Source organism: Podarcis muralis, chromosome 1 (assembly GCF_964188315.1).
Source record: "Podarcis muralis chromosome 1, rPodMur119.hap1.1, whole genome shotgun sequence".
Classification (NCBI taxonomy): Eukaryota; Metazoa; Chordata; class Lepidosauria; order Squamata; family Lacertidae; genus Podarcis; species Podarcis muralis.
In genome coordinates this window covers 30,423,581-30,439,591 of record NC_135655.1, presented here as the reverse complement: position 1 = coordinate 30,439,591, position 16,011 = coordinate 30,423,581, and the positions used below count along the sequence as shown (strand labels likewise).

Below are 16,011 nucleotides of genomic sequence, written 5' to 3'. Positions count from 1 at the left end.
GAAAATTTCTAGCATGGCAACTAAGGGAGAAACAAAAACAGAGCGTGATAAACAAGATAAGAGAAGGAGAAGAACTGATAGTGGACCCCAAAAGAATACAAAAAATTTTTCTAAACTTCTATGAGCAATTATACAAGAAAGGTGAGGAAGAACTAACCCATATAGAATGTTATTTAAAGAACTGTAAAGGGAAGACCATCACAGATGAAGAAAAACTCCAATTAAACAGACCCATAAACATAGAGGAGATCCAGTGTGCGATAAAAAAAATGAAACTGGGGAAAGCGCCAGGGCCGGATGGACTATCGGCTAAATATTACAAAGTTTTGGGGAATCAACTGCTAACCACGCTGTGCGACACCATGAATAACATTCTAAGAGGAGGAAAAATACCAGAGTCCTGGAGAGAAGCCATTATAACATTAATCCCAAAACCAGATACAGATAGACTGAACATCAAGAATTACAGACCAATATCCCTGCTAAATAACGATTATAAAATCTATGCAGATATTATGGCAACCAGATTGAAAAAGTGTTTAATAAATCTTATTCATAAAGATCAAGCGGGATTTCTACCCAACAGATTCCTAAAAGATAACGTGAGACACGTTATTAACATAATAGAGTATCTGGAGATTAAAAATGAAGTACCGGCAGCTCTGATCTTTATAGACGCAGAAAAGGCGTTTGATAACGTCTCCTGGGCATTCCTATTAAACGCTATAAAAAAGGCAGGGATAGAGGGCGAATTCCTGAAAGGAATACAGGCGATATATTCAAACCAATCTGCAAAACTGGTCATAAATAATAATCTTACAAGCACGTTTAAAATAGAGAAAGGAACGAGACAGGGCTGCCCTCTCTCCCCGCTTCTATTCATAATGGCTCTGGAAATCCTGGCGAATAAGATCAGAGCAAAGCCAGAGATCCAAGGGATTAAAATAGGTCCAAAAGAATATAAGTTAAAAGCCTATGCGGATGACCTGATACTGTCTCTGGGAGAACCACAAGGAAGTATCGCTAAAGCGCTAGAGACATTAGAGGAATATGGCAAACTGTCAGGCTTCAAACTAAACAAATCCAAAACAAAAATGCTGACAAAAAACGTGGATACTGAAGAGAAGGAGAAGATTGAGAGGCAATATGGAATTAAAGTAGTTAAAAAAGTAAAATATTTAGGAATTTGGCTCACATCGAAAAATATAAATCTAATTGAAGACAATTATTCGGCAACATGGAATAAAGTTAAAAAAGATTTGGACGTCTGGAATAGAGTCAAGCTCTCGTGGTTGGGTAGGATGGAATCAATAAAAATGAACATATTACCTAAGATGCTGTTCTTATTTCAAAACATCCCGGTCATTAGAGGATCCAAAATATTTAAAGACTGGCAGAAAACCCTCTCGAGGTTCATATGGCAGGGCAGAAGGCCTAGGATAAGATTCAAACTGCTTACAGACAGAAAAGAAAGGGGTGGGCTCGCAGTCCCCAATCTACAACTGTATTACGAAGCAGCCTGCCTGTGCTGGGTCAAAGAATGGATAACCCTGGAGAACGCTGATCTATTGGACCTGGAAGGGGCAGACAACAGGTTCGGATGGCATGCCTACCTCTGGTTAAACAAAGGGAAAGTGCATAAAGGATTCACGAACCACATTATTAAAGGCCCACTATATGAAGTCTGGGAAAAAAATAAAAAGTTGCTGGAGAGGAAAACACCTTGGTGGTTGTCCCCAACAGATATCCTATCAATCAAGAAGACAGATTTGGAAGAAGGGAAATTGACATATGAAGATCTACTGACAAGAGCTCAAGACAGTTGGAAATTAAGACCATATGAGGAGTTGAAGGAGAAGTTGAAGAGCTGGTTACAGTACCATCAGATCAATGCATTATGGACGGAAGATAAAAAGCTAGGTATGAACGAAAAAAAATCCAAGTTCCAGATAGAAATAATTGAAAGCAAATCCAAGTTATTATCCAAAATGTATAACATATTATTAGATTGGGATACAAAAGATGAAAAAACCAAAGAAGTCATGGTCAAGTGGGAGAAAGACCTGGGGCATAACATTGAACATGAGGAATGGTCAAAGCTGTGGAATGTTGGAATAAAATTTACAGCAAGCGCGGCAGTCAGAGAGAATTTAGAGAAAATGATATATAGATGGTATTTAACACCAGAAAAATTAAGCAGGATGTATAAGACCGGTAATAGAGACTGCTGGAGATGCAAAACAAAAGAAGGTAATTTTATACATATGTGGTGGACATGTGAGGAAACGAGAAAATTTTGGAATCAGATATATGATGAACTGAAAAAAATATTTAGATACACATTCCCCAAAAAACCAGAGGCCTTCCTGTTAGGGATGGTCGGGAAAGAAATACAGGATAAAGATAAAATTTTATTTCAATATTCAACAGCAGCGGCCAGAATGCTAATTGCTCAAAACTGGAAAAATCCAAACTTGCCAACAGTAAGAGATTGGCAAACAAAACTATATGGCTTCATTGAATTGGCAAAGATGACTCAAAAAATCAGAAATCAAAAAAACGCAAAGTTAAATGAGGATTGGAACAAATTTTCGGTTTATCTGGAAAGTAACTTTAAGAACCTACCAACTATAGCAGGATTGACATATCACTTCTGACGCGAAAACTAAAGACTAACACCAGTGGTAAAAAAAAAAGAGAAAAAGTTAAAACCCGAAACCAGGAGGGAAGGAAGCAGTTGTTGATTGTTAAATGTTGTATGTAAATGTTCTTGTTTTTTCTTATGTTTTTTTGGTGTGTTTTTTATTTCTTTTAATGCTGTTTATTGTTTTGTGTGTCTTGGTGTGAGTGTGATATTGTGTTTCTTTTTTTTTGATTGGTTGTGAAGTGTGCTTTTTGTGTTTTTAATGTTGAAAAATCTCAATAAACATTAATTTAATAAAAAAAAAAAAAAAAAAAAACCTCCAAGGAAGGAGAGCCCACCACCTTCCAAGACATTGTGTTCCACTGTTGAATCAGAAATTTCTTCCTAACCGTTAGTTGGAATCTCCTTTCTTGTAATTTGAATCCATTGGTTTGGGTCCTAGTTTGTGTAGCAGAAAACCAAACCTTATGTGTTTCTCAATAAATGACCTATTGGCATCTCCAGGTCGTTGTCACCTACAATCCATTAAGATGCAGATGTGCCCTTTCCTTTTTCTGGGGGATCATCTCTCTTGCTTTCTTTCATGGAAACTCCACCCCGATCTCTTGATTTGTATGTTTTATTAGTTGCATTGTCAGTATCTGATATTCTATTTATATAAGTGAGATTTTTCAAGAAGAAGAAGAAGAAGAAAAGATGGTAGCATGCAAACTTCAGTGGTTTCTGATATCAGGCTACGTTTCAGGAGTATGACATTTCTATATTCCTGTCTCCACGTGAGGCACCTGGGACCACAGTCTAAAGTAAAGATTGTAATCAAATAAAACTTCTCTTGGATGCACCCTTAATTACACTATCCCCAGGACTGCCCTTCAGTAAGCACCAGCGTCTCCCCAGTGACTTCAAGGTTATAGTTATTTAACAGACTTCTTCTCTCCCAAACTCGAGTGACATTTCTTTTCCTTGGCTTTAGAAAGTGAGGAACCTGACCCCATATGGGGGCCCAGGAAGCTTGGAGAGGAGGGCAGGGTTTATAGGGCAAGGACACTTGAAAGAATGTGGGGGTGGGTGGAAACTGCAGCTCCAAAACCCTCCAGCAACATTACAATCCTTAAGGATGGGCAAGCAACACAGTTAGGCTTCCCAGTCCTCAATACTTACTTCAAAGAAGCAACACAACGCTTTTATTTCGTTTAGCCTTCCAGGACTTTCCAGAGTGCCTTACAACTGGCATTATGCTCTTTGGTTGTCATTTATTTGTATTTTTTGGGGGGGTAGGAGGTTCTGTTTTATTGATTTTTATGACGTGACCTTTAATTGTTGCAAGACACAGTGTGATAAAATAATAACAGAACTCTTTTTTAAAAAAGAATAAATAAAAATCAATAACTGCAAGAGAGGAGAGTCAGAGGACCTTTGCAGATCCTAACTGATCAGAGTGTGCTGCGTGATGAGTTGCTGGGTGTCCTTCTCACAGCTATTTTGTTTGTAAAACATTTTTATACTGATTTTCAACCCTGGGAATGTTCACAAAACCAAACAATCCACTGTCAAGTTGTTTTGTTTTCAGCTTTTAAAACGTTGAACCTTGATAAAGTCGATGGAAAGATTTCAAAAGAATGATTCAAAAATTTGGAGCAATGTGGCCTAGTTGACTCACTGTAAGTACATATGGGCAGATATGGACATTTATATGGCCTTTCTGTGTTCCACAGGACAATTGTTGTTGGGAACCACTTTCCCAGGGTTTCCAGCAAGTGTGCTCTGTGTCCCCAGAAAGTTTAACTAGTGTCTCTTTTCAAGCAGGGTCCTCAAAGTCACGTGTTTCGATAGCCAAGAAGTTAGCAGGCAGAGCAGGATGTCACTTCGTCCTGCAGCCACCCTGCTTCCTGCTATGAAAACCCACCCAGCAATAGCAGAATTAGCCCTGTGGCTGAGCCAGTGGTGGTGGTAGGAGAGGTGAAGGAATATAGTTAACATTTAAAAGAATCCTTCTTATCCCAAAATAGCACGAGGGTAGAAAGCAGCAGCAGCAGCACCACCACCACCACCATGCAGACACCACCGTCTCTGTTTCAATGTTTATATTGCTGGTCCATCACCACAAATTGATTTCCAGTCCTTATACCATTGAAATCTTGGGCACTGGGCTCAATCCAACTTCAGGGTTACCCATCAGGGGCCCAGTGAGCAATCCAGTTAGCCAGGCCATACCTTGCTACGTGTGCGCATGTGTGACCTCTTTCTTGATCCCATCATGCTCCGCCACGCTTTCCTTTCTGCCTACGTCTGTCCGCTTCCCTTGCAGGACTGTCGTCTCCCATCTCTCCTTCTCCCATGCACCTAATGGAGGGTGGTAATCCTGTTAGGTGTTTGCAGCAGGCACTGCCGCTGAGTTTGCTCGCAGCGCCTGTGCCAGGTCGAGTGTCATTGCCAGCAGCGCTCTTGGCGGGATGAAGGTTGCATTAGTGAACAGTAATTGAAATGCAAAATAACATTTTGATCGAGCGAGCAGGCTGTTTATTTATCAGATCAATAGCCAAAATGCCCCATCTGGAGAAGTCAGTGTGATAATAAGTGATAGCATTCCAAGGGCAAGCGGAACGCACACAGCAGGGAGGACATGCAGGAGGAGGAGGGTGGGGTGCGCAGGGTGGGGGGTGTCTCCAAAACATGCTCCCCCCCTTCTCTTTTCCTTGTCGGTGGCAGCCGTCTTCCTAATAGCTTTCACCAAGGGCGGCATGTTCGTTTCCACATTTAGCAACAGGAAAGCAAACATCCCTTTAAATAGACCATTGAATCCAATCCTAGATGTGTCTGTAAAACCATATGAGGGAATTGCTTCCCTTCTTGCATCCCCAGGAGAGGCAGGGCTCAGGTTTGGGGAGCCATTTGACAAGGGTGTTCGTCAAGGATTTTCTTTGCTCGTTATAAAGGTGTTCTAATGTGAGTGTTCTAATGTGATAGGGCTTTGTAAGTAATATAGTCATCATAGTTACTGATGGATCAGTGTGTGTGTGTGTGTGTGTGTGTGTGTGTGTGTGTGTGTGTTCTTTTAAAAGAGTTTCAAGGTCTGGATGGTATGGATTGCAGATATTGGGGATTTGCATGAACAAACTGCCCCAAAATGGAAAATTGACATAGCCTAGCAGAGACATCACCTTGCCAACAAAGGTCCGTATAGTTAAAGCTATGGTTTCCCCAGTAGTGATGTATGGAAGTGAGAGCTGGACCATAAAGAAAGCTGATCGCCGAAGAATTGATGCTTTAGAATTATGGTGCTGGAGGAGACTCTTGAGAGTCCCATGGACTGCAAGAAGATCAAACATCTCCATTCTGAAGGAAATCAGCCCTGAGTACTCACTGGAAGGACAGATCGTGAAGCTGAGGCTCCAATACTTTGGCCACCTCATGAGAAGAGAAGACTCCCTGGAAAAGACCCTGATGTTGGGAAAGATGGAGGGCACAAGGAGAAGGGGACGACAGAGGACGAGATGGTTGGAAAGTGTTCTCGAAGCTACCAGCATGAGTTTGACCAAACTGCGGGAGGCAGTGGAAGACAGGAGTGCCTGGCATGCTCTGGTCCAGGGGGTCACGAAGAGTCGGACATGACTAAACGACTAAACAACAACAACATTTTGCCACCCTCTCCTGAGGTCTGAGTCCTTGGACTCACCTTTCCCCCCTCACCATACAATTATGTTCAGTCGCATGGTTTTCATGGTGCTGTTGATACCCAATTATTTCTGTTCATATCTGTTCTTTGATGTGTTTTTCAAGTTCAGACTTCTAATTTGCTTTTAGAAATCTCAGATTAGATTGTCAGCTCTAGCTCAATATGTAAAAGCCACAATCTTTATTATTACCCCTTCTAAGAATTCTTCCATTATCACTGATCACCTGCTCAGTCGCTTAGGCATGCAGTTTTGGTAGTTCACCTGTCTATTTCCCCCTCTGGCTTACAGGGAGCATGGTTTGTATTGGGGAACCCACATGGGTGAAAGCGGAGAAACGCCTTCCCCTGATCCAAATTCCCCCATGTAGAGGCTTTTCATTTTCTTCCCACTCACCCCCCCCCCGCCCATCCCCATGCATTCATGCATTTCTGATGTCACATCTAAGTTTGGTCATCAGTCCTTGGTTAAAGCGTGTTAAAATAAATGAAGGATTAATAATGGATTTTGCTATTTATTATTTCCATTGCCGAGACCTTGGTTAATGCACTGGGCCACAATCTAGCAAGCCACTTTAGGCATGGAAAGTGGCCTGCCTGGGTCCACTGTGGCTGATAGAAATTCTTCTTTGCCATATCACAACGCAAACTGCCAGAGATGATCTCTAAACTTTTATTGCAGCTTGCTGGGTGGGATGGAGAGTAAGAAACAACAGCAGCAAAGGGGTTTACTGGACTCAGAGCTATCTGCACACTACTCTGGATCAAAGCCTTTCTCTTTCCCCATCTTGATTATTGATTCATCTTCTTTTCGCTGGCCTTCCCCATTCCCACCTTGACCTGCTTATCTCTGTTCAGAATGCTATTGCTGGAATAATTTACTTCGCTAGTCATTTTGATCACATCCGTTTTATATGCAACATAAACTTCATAACTTGCTTTCTTCTCATTGATTTACCTTACTCCCCTTTTGGTGTAATAAATGCACCTGGAAAAGGAGAGGGATTTCATTCTCTTTCAGGACTTCTGAGCCACTTAAAATTATTTTAGGGAGTCTTGTAGCAGCAGGGACAAAGCCAACAACTTGTAGCACCCATGGACTCCAAAACAATCAAGCTGTCACAGGTCACTGCCAGAGGTGCTGTTCTTGAGCATTCATCCCAGTTTGTTTGCAGGGAGGTTAGACCATGTTGTGTCAAGCAAGCTGTCACCAAATTGAATTCAAGCATCATCTAACACATAAAGCTATAAACAAATTGGAGCCTACCTACTTCAAAGAGTGCCTCTTCCAGTACAATCATGGCTATGATTTTAGATCTCTTGCACATGCCATATTAGATATACCATTAGTAGTAGATGTTTGGTTGGCTGGGATTCATATTTAGAGTCTTCTTGGCAGTGGCACCTCAATTTTGAACAATCTCCTCCTTGAGCTCCTGCTTTGAGCTGGTGAAAACATTTCACCAGGCCTTTGGGTGATGTGAGTATACTACTGCCTGTTTTGCTTTCAGAAATTTGAGGTATTTTGGAATGGATGGAGTGTTGATGGCAACAAGTTTTATGAAGATATATGTTTCGGAATTACTTATCTCATACTTTGAATTATATTGTGACCAGACCTTTGACCTTGTGGTGAAGGCCTAGAATATGAATGCTAAAAATGAATAGATACATTGAGATGAACGGGAGTTAAACAGGTAGTGCATTTTGGTGAAGCTTGTGCAGAAGAACGTCCTGCTGGATTTTCTTAAGCCTTTTAAAGACATTTGCAGTGATGTGTTAAATTAGTGCTGAGGATCGGGCAAAGCACAAATTTGTCTGCTTCACCATTTCCATATTAAATTCAAAATGCTGCCCCTAGAAACAAACAAACAACACACACACACACACACACACACACACACACACAGAAGTGGTTGTGTGGATGATCTGTTACTGATAAGATAAAGTGGTGTTCAACTAAGTAGTCTTGCTAACACAAGACCTTTTAGCTTCACAATGTATTTCCCCCCTGCCCCTCCCCAAACTGAGCCAATTTAGGTGATGTGCATGATGTGTACAGGGAGGGGGCAGGTAAGTTTCATTGCACAGCTAAAAGTTGTTGGGCTAACACAACTATTCAGTTGAATACAGGTCACATACATTTCAAATGTCTGAAAACAGGATGTGTTGTATAGCCCTACATTGTACATTCTCAATGAAAGCCTTTGCAGTGGGGAAAAATAGCATTGGAAATGACCACTTAAGCTGGACGTGTTAAAGTAGGTGTTGAAAATGTACTTTCTGGCATACAGTTAATTGTTTTGAGAGTACATCGGTACAGGTAGCCCAATGGATGGGGCTATAGGCATTCTGTATTTAATGCACATTATTTAAAATAGGTGAACTCCATAGAGAGGTTACAGGTGTATGTGCAATTGGGGGGGGGACATGTGTGACATCATGACATTACATCAGGACGTTGGGAGCATGACGACATCATGTCAGGACGTCACCTTACTAGGATGTTGACATCTGGACGTCGCTCCAGGTTGGAGGAGCTAGGAACGTGGCGACAGCACAGCTTCAGTGGCCAGTGGCAGCTCCTCCTCCTCCTCCTCCTCCTCATGCCACCACCATGGGCAAGGGGCTGCTTCCAACCTCCTTCCCCTCTGTGGTAGGAGGAGGAGGAGCTATCACTGAAGCTGTGCTGCTGCTGAATTCCCAGCTCATCCGATGATGAACATTGAGGGGGCCTGCCCCCCTCAAACAAATATTTTTTGGAGGGGTTCAGCTTCAAGGAGTATGCACGCCTGAGGGTTGTGTGGGTATAGTTAAAAGATGTTAAGATAATTTCAGAGCTGCTATGTAGCTGCCTATTTCATCCCAGATGTGAGCTCGCTCTGCAGATATATTGGTGCATTTCATTCTGGAATCTCTGCTTTTAACATGCCCTCGCTAGACATTTTTGTGTGACTTCATTTCCCCCCATCTCTGGTCTTTAGTTGCTGGCATTCCTCCCATTTGTGCACGACTGTTTTGAATCTGGCTCAGATATATCTATATGGTCCTGTGCGCACAGTCAAACCCCCAGTCTTCCTTTTCACACTTCTTCATATTAATGCATCCAGAAAAATCATGGATAACAAACTCTAATTGAAAAGAACTAATTGCCTATCATTACTTTCCATGCCATAAAATGCACTGAATTAGATTGCAATTTGCCATTGAGGACTGGCTACTTTCTATTGATCTTATAGATGGTGTTGGATTCTAGGGCTGTGCCAAAAGTTTGCCCCTTCTGCATTTTTGGCTAAAAGTGCAACTTTTGTGTGTGAGTGGAATAGTTCTCAAAGAATCCCACGAAGTACGCAAATGTTCCTATTTGTCATATCTCTCTGCTATTCTTTCCCCTCGCTGTTACATGCTGTTATGGTGCTGTTGTGTTTGCTTCTTATTGCTGTGTTTTCTTCAGTCAATCACATGGCTGATACCCCTAGCCAACAGAATATAATGGGGTGACATCGCCATGCTACAAAGTCAGTCAGATTTAGCGTTATGACAGTACCACTGAGGGCCAACTGAAGCCAGTTCAGAGTGACGGCAATGTTTCCTAGAACAGTATTGCTCTCACTCTGAATAGGAAAACATTTTTGGGGGTCTCATTTCAGAACCCCATGAAAATATCGTGGGGACTTTGTCAAAAGCCTTACTGAAATCAAGGTACACTATGTCCACAGCATTTCCCCAATCTACCAAGTCCCCCCCCAACCCCCCCCCCACATTTTATTCAAGTTGGTACCCCTGAAAGGAGGGGGGAAAGTCTGTTTTAATCTACTGAATATATTTTTGTTCAGAAGTCTGGACCCAAGTATCTGCTACCCCCACCCCTTCACAGCAGAGCCTGGAATTGAATCTCCCCATCTCCTCCATGGGAAAGAAAAAATCAATTTCTTCGATTCATTTGGAAGAACTGGGTCTCAGCCAACTTCCACATCAATAGACCTAATATAACCCAGTTCTCCTCGGGCTGCCAGCAAAACTGCCCTCTGGAGCCCTGTCTCGAGACAGGCTTTCCAGGTTGGGGAGCACTGACTGGGTACTCCTGGTTTTTACAGTTCCAATCTACCCCACCTTTTACTTTGGACATAAACTTTCCATAACCTGATGGCAAATCCTACAGCAAGATGCCTATAGTGTGCAGACACGTAATGAACAGACCGTCAAAGAAGTTGTGATAGAAGTTAGATTCAAAGCAAAGCTTGGCATGAAAAGAACTGGGGTTCTGAATGAGAGCCATTTGTTCTATTTATAATAATAATAATAATAATAATAATAATAATAATAATAATAAAAAAAAAAAATTCTATTTGTATCCCGCCCTCCCCAGCCGAAGCCGGGCTCAGGGCGGCTAACAACAATAAAACAGTACAACAGTACAACACATTTGCTTTGCTGTGGCTGCTTCCCTTGTGTTTATTTCATAGCTGATTATGTCGGGTGTGTTTAACAACATTACTTAGAGGCTTTGGTGTGAAGGCGGCTGTGAATTTAATAAATAACAACAACAGTGATGTTGTTGATCTATCATTTAGTGCTCTTGAGCAATTCAGATCTCAATCTGTGTAGCTTTTTGAGGCTATGGGAGAGCCTCTACAGCACTTGCTCAATTTTAACTCGGGTTGAAGTGAACACATGAAGCTGCCTTGGGCTCACTCAGGCAATTGGTCCAGGACCGACTACTTCAGCTGGAAGACGTCTCAGGTTGAGCTATTTCTCACAGCCTGATATCTGAAGCCCTTTGTGTTGGATTCACTAGGGATAGAAACTTTCTGCATTCAAAACATGTAATCTTCCTCTGAGCTATAGTTCCACTCTGTTTTGCTGCCTCAAGTCTGTTCACAGTCATTGTCAGGGCCTTTTTGCAAGATCTTGTCGGTGGCAACCACAGATAAGGCCTTTTCAGTGGTAGCACCACCAATTATGAAATGTTCTGTTAAAAGAGGCCCACAGGCCATGCTTTTTTAAAAGGGGGTCTTCTTCTTTGGCAATCACTCGTAGCCGAGTAAGATTTGTCTTCCATAAATACGGTTTGAACAATGAATTTGTAAGTGACTGTGGAGGCCAATTCTGGATCCACACGTCCTTCATAGAATCATAGAATCATAGAATCATAGAATCATAGAATCATAGAATCATAGAGTTGGAAGAGACCACAAGGGCCATCGAGTCCAACCCCCTGCCAAGCAGGAAACACCATCAGAGCACTCCTGACATATGGTTGTCAAGCCTCTGCTTAAAGACCTCCAAAGAAGGAGACTCCACCACACTCCTTGGCAGCAAGGAGACATTCCACAGTGGGGACATTGGTTTCTGGGTGGGAGTTGATCACGATGTGGATTTGCCAAGTGTGTCTTCCTCTTAGCACGTTTCTCCCTTGCTTCCTGTGTTTGAGTGTCTTCAAAGTCCATGACACCTTTGGTAAAGGCTGTTCTCCAAGTGGAGTGCTTGCAGGCCAGTGTTTCCCAGTTGTCAGTGTTTATACTACATTTTTTAAAGATTTGTCTTGAGAGCGTCTTTAAACCTCTTTTGTTGACCACCAGCATTATGCTTTCTATTTTTAAGTTTGGAATAGACTAGTTGGTTTGGAAGACGATCATCAGGCATCTGCACAACACGACCAGTCCAAAGAAGTTGATGTTGAAGAATCATTGCTTTGACACTGGTGATCTTTGCTTCTTCCAGTACACTGGCATTACTTCACCTGTCTCCCCAAGGGGGTACACAAGGCCACCTCTTTGGTTGTTGTTAAGAAGTGTGACACATACTGTAACAACTTCATGATGAGTACTGGCTCCTATTTTTCTAGGGGAAAAAATCTCTGCTCACAGGGCATCTACCGCTGTTATTTCAGCAACAGGCAGAGATTTTTAAAAAATCATTGGAATTTTAAATTTGTGTTTGAGGTCTTTGATATTGCCTTATGATTTTGCATTACAACCTTGGTAATTTGCTTAAAACTGTGTTTTACTGTTACTGTTTCTGCTATACTATGTGTAAGCCACCCTCACAGAGTTTTTTAAGGTCAGGATTCAAATTACGCAAATAAATAACACAAAATTACTAAGTACTGCTATTGGTTCGAAGGAAGCCAGAGAACCAAAATCTAAAACAGCTCTCCTGTTTGAAATGAAGCGATTTATTCATTCTTTGCTCACAGGAAGATTTGTAAAAGGCAGAGGAGAGAAGTGTCGTAAGAGAGCTGGTGCACAGTGTGGAGGAGGCAAAAGGTGGTGGATTGGTCTGGTTCCCTGGTTCAAATGTCACCGTACTTTTGGCCCTATGAACCTGGGTTTATTGCATTCTTTAGATTGATTGATGTCCTTTCTCGATTTATGCTGTAGTGGGTTGTTGCTTGCAAAGCATCTGGCTGGCCACAGCTGGAAACAAAATGCCAAGAGAGATGAACCCATACAACAGACTTTCCTTATATGCTCTGATGAAATAGGAAATTCCGATAGAGCAAAGAACAAAATCAAAGGCTGGGATCCACCACATAACTTGTTCCATGCACCCAAAGAAGGTTTATATTCATCCGTCTCAAACTGCAGACCCAACACCACTGGCAAACGGTTATTGATCTTGAGTGCTGTTTCAAAAGCAGTGTGAGAGGTGAGATGGAGGACTGGGGGGAGCTATTTAAAGAGATGAAGTTTAAAAAAATTCCACAGGCAGGCCAAAATTTGAATTCTTCAGATTACGGTGCAATCTAAATGCATAAAATACCTACTTCACTCCTAACGATATCTGTTCCTCACTGGTAGAGACGGACTCAGGATCTACACAGAACAGGGCCCGTCTTAATTTTTTGATCCTTTGCAAAGTGGTTGTGTGGAAGAAAAATACATTTCCCCCTCAAAACACTCTCCTTTAGCTTTTTTATGTTCTATAAATTCCCCCTCTAGGCATATTTTCAGAAAATACTAATTTTTATCAACTCTTGTTTTAATCAGTCTTGCTAATTGATCCACAGCAAGACAAACTTGCTGCAAAGCAATTAAGCAATTGCCTATATTGCCAATAATGCATAATCAATTTAATTAATTGATTCTTAAGCAAACAACAAAAAATGCTGCAAAAAATGCAGCAAAGAACTATCAAATGCTTCCTATTCACATTATGCTGTGTTATGGATTGCATTGAAATGAGCACACAGTCAGAGCTGTCCATGGTACTTTCTATCAAGCAAGACAATGCAAACTTACTGCCTGGTTTCCTCTGTGCTAACAGGTCTACAACTCATAACCAGAAAATTATAATGATATCTTTAATCACCACCCCAATTTATATTTTGCTAACCCCTCTCCTTCCTTGCTGCATTGGTTTCTTTTCCAGAACTTCACTGTGTCTACCTTCATTGTAAGGGCTGAACTTTTTAAAAGGTCAATCTTTATTTTATTTATGTTTCCAAGTTTCCTTTGTTTATACATCTTAGCAGCCATTACAATTTATTCCAGATTACATAATCTATAGCCTTTGGGTGGTATTCAAGTAGGTTTTACTCAGAGTGAAATTAATAGACCTAACTTAATCATGTTAATTAATGGGTCTACTCTAACATAGCTGAATGCTCCCCAAGTTAGAGGGAGTATTTCTTTATCCTGAACTGAAGCTCGGAGGTTAAACAAATATTTATTTCAATCCAGCATAGGGGAATAGTTTTTGCCTAACGTTTCAATGCAAGCTGATTTTCAAGTGACTCTTTTGTGATTGGTGTGCCAATCTGCATGGTCAACGAAGGCAAAGACTCAAATATCTTTGCCAGTAGAGCCTTTAAGCACCCAAAACCATATTCTTACACTCTACGTAACCCACACAGATTAAGTTATGTGTATATAAAGTCACCAATATTTTTTCTAAATGCAGCAAGTATTTTATTGTGAATATGTACGTACATTATTCCACAATAAGCATCTGTGAAAAACAAACAGCTTATATGCTTTCTGGTGGAAACTGCCTGGGAAATGCTATAGTAATTTTTTTCAAGTCAAAGTAGAAAGGAGTATATTTAATTCAAAATTGTGTAACATCTTTTAAAAACTGGTTTGGGCAATACCTGTCCCATAGGTGGCATGCCACTGGGGTGCATATGTGCAGTTTATGAGATCATGTTGGGATCATGGGAATTCCATAGATTAAAAAAAAAAATCTAGTCCTCATGCTCAGTGAGAAAATACTTCTGAAATGTTAATAGAACAGAAACAAGGATTAAAATGAATTTACTTCCCCATCTTATATTTTAAAAGGATTTTCCTCAGTAATAACAAAGCTTTGGCTATTTAGAAAATTGATTGAGGTGAGAGTAGCTAAAAGACATTAGGTAGGAATAGCCAAAATGAGGGTTTAGCAAGAGGACAGAGGGTTCCACTTACAAAAGTATTGTATGGGATATATATTAATAAAGTGAAAGGATCTGATGCACAGTTTTAACTGTTTTTAATTCTGAATTTTAAATTGTAACCTGCCCTGAGACCTACTGTTCTGTGTCCGTGTTTAATAACAGCAGCAGCAGCAGCAACAACAACTTCTGATGCACTGTCAAAATGGGCTCATTTGGAAACTTTGTTTAGCTGTGTTTTTAGTATTTATTTGTATTGCTGTGTTTTTAGTCTTTTATTGTTGTCTTTAATGTAATTTGCTTTGAGCTGCTTGGTGAGAAAAGCATCTAAGAAATATAATAGATAAATAAAATAGCCAAAAAGTTGTTTTAAGGCAAAATCAGTGGGATTTTGAGGGGACACATCTGGGTTGGACAAACTGAGCATCGTGAAGAATCAAGATTAATGTGTTCATTAAAATGTATATATAGCTTTTCATGATGTGATTAGGTAGTAAGTGGTCAAAGGGAAAGTACCGTAGTGTATAAACTGCTTCTTGGACATTACTCACACATTCACCATAGAGCTATGCACATCTTGTTAGGGAAATTAAATGAGCTGAATGTGGATGCAAATGTTGATGTTTGTAGGTGGCCAGCTCACAGAGGATAATGAGAAAATGGAAAAGCGGAGCATAATGTAACATAGAATCATAGAATTGGATGGGACCCCAAGGTTCAACCCTCTGCCATGAAGAAATCTTAGCACACAGACTCCCATCCAATTTGAAACCATCCCAGACCTTGCTTAGCTTTGCAAATGGGCTGGCAGTTTTATTGCTGCACCACGGACCACTAGGAATCAGCGATAGGTCCTTTTACCTTTGCAAACAACTTCAGGAACAAAATGTAAAATCAATAGGGATAAATGTCAGGTTCTGCACTCAGATTCCTGCATTTCAGGGGGTTGGACTAGATGACCCTTGGGTCCCTTCCAACTCAATGATTCTGTGATTCTATAATAGGTATGAGTGCCACACCTGTGTTTTCATTTCCCCCATAAAGTTTTCTTACTACCTGCCCTACTCCTTTTGTTGAAATATTAGCTTGGACCTAGTAGTGTACTCTTGGCTAAAGTGCTTTTGGTGACATCAGAGTAGATCAGCTGCAGTCATTAAGAGATTTGAATTTAGGGTCTACGAGCAACGTCTGTGAAATTAAGCTGTGTAGTTATTGCTTTTCAGGGAAGAAGAAGAGGAGGGAGGGAGGGAAGAAGGGAGGGAGGGAGGGACAGAGAAGAAGCGAAGGAGGGGGAGAAGGGGAAATGTGGTGAGCAAA

The 16,011-nt window shown here is 41.0% G+C and overlaps 1 protein-coding gene across 4 annotated transcripts in view; it reads left to right on the top strand.

Annotated features, from left to right (window-relative positions):
- The window catches only part of ESRRB (estrogen related receptor beta), a 162,540-nt gene that overhangs the window by 100,770 nt on the left and 45,759 nt on the right, over nucleotides 1-16,011 (top strand). The window lies entirely within an intron of this gene.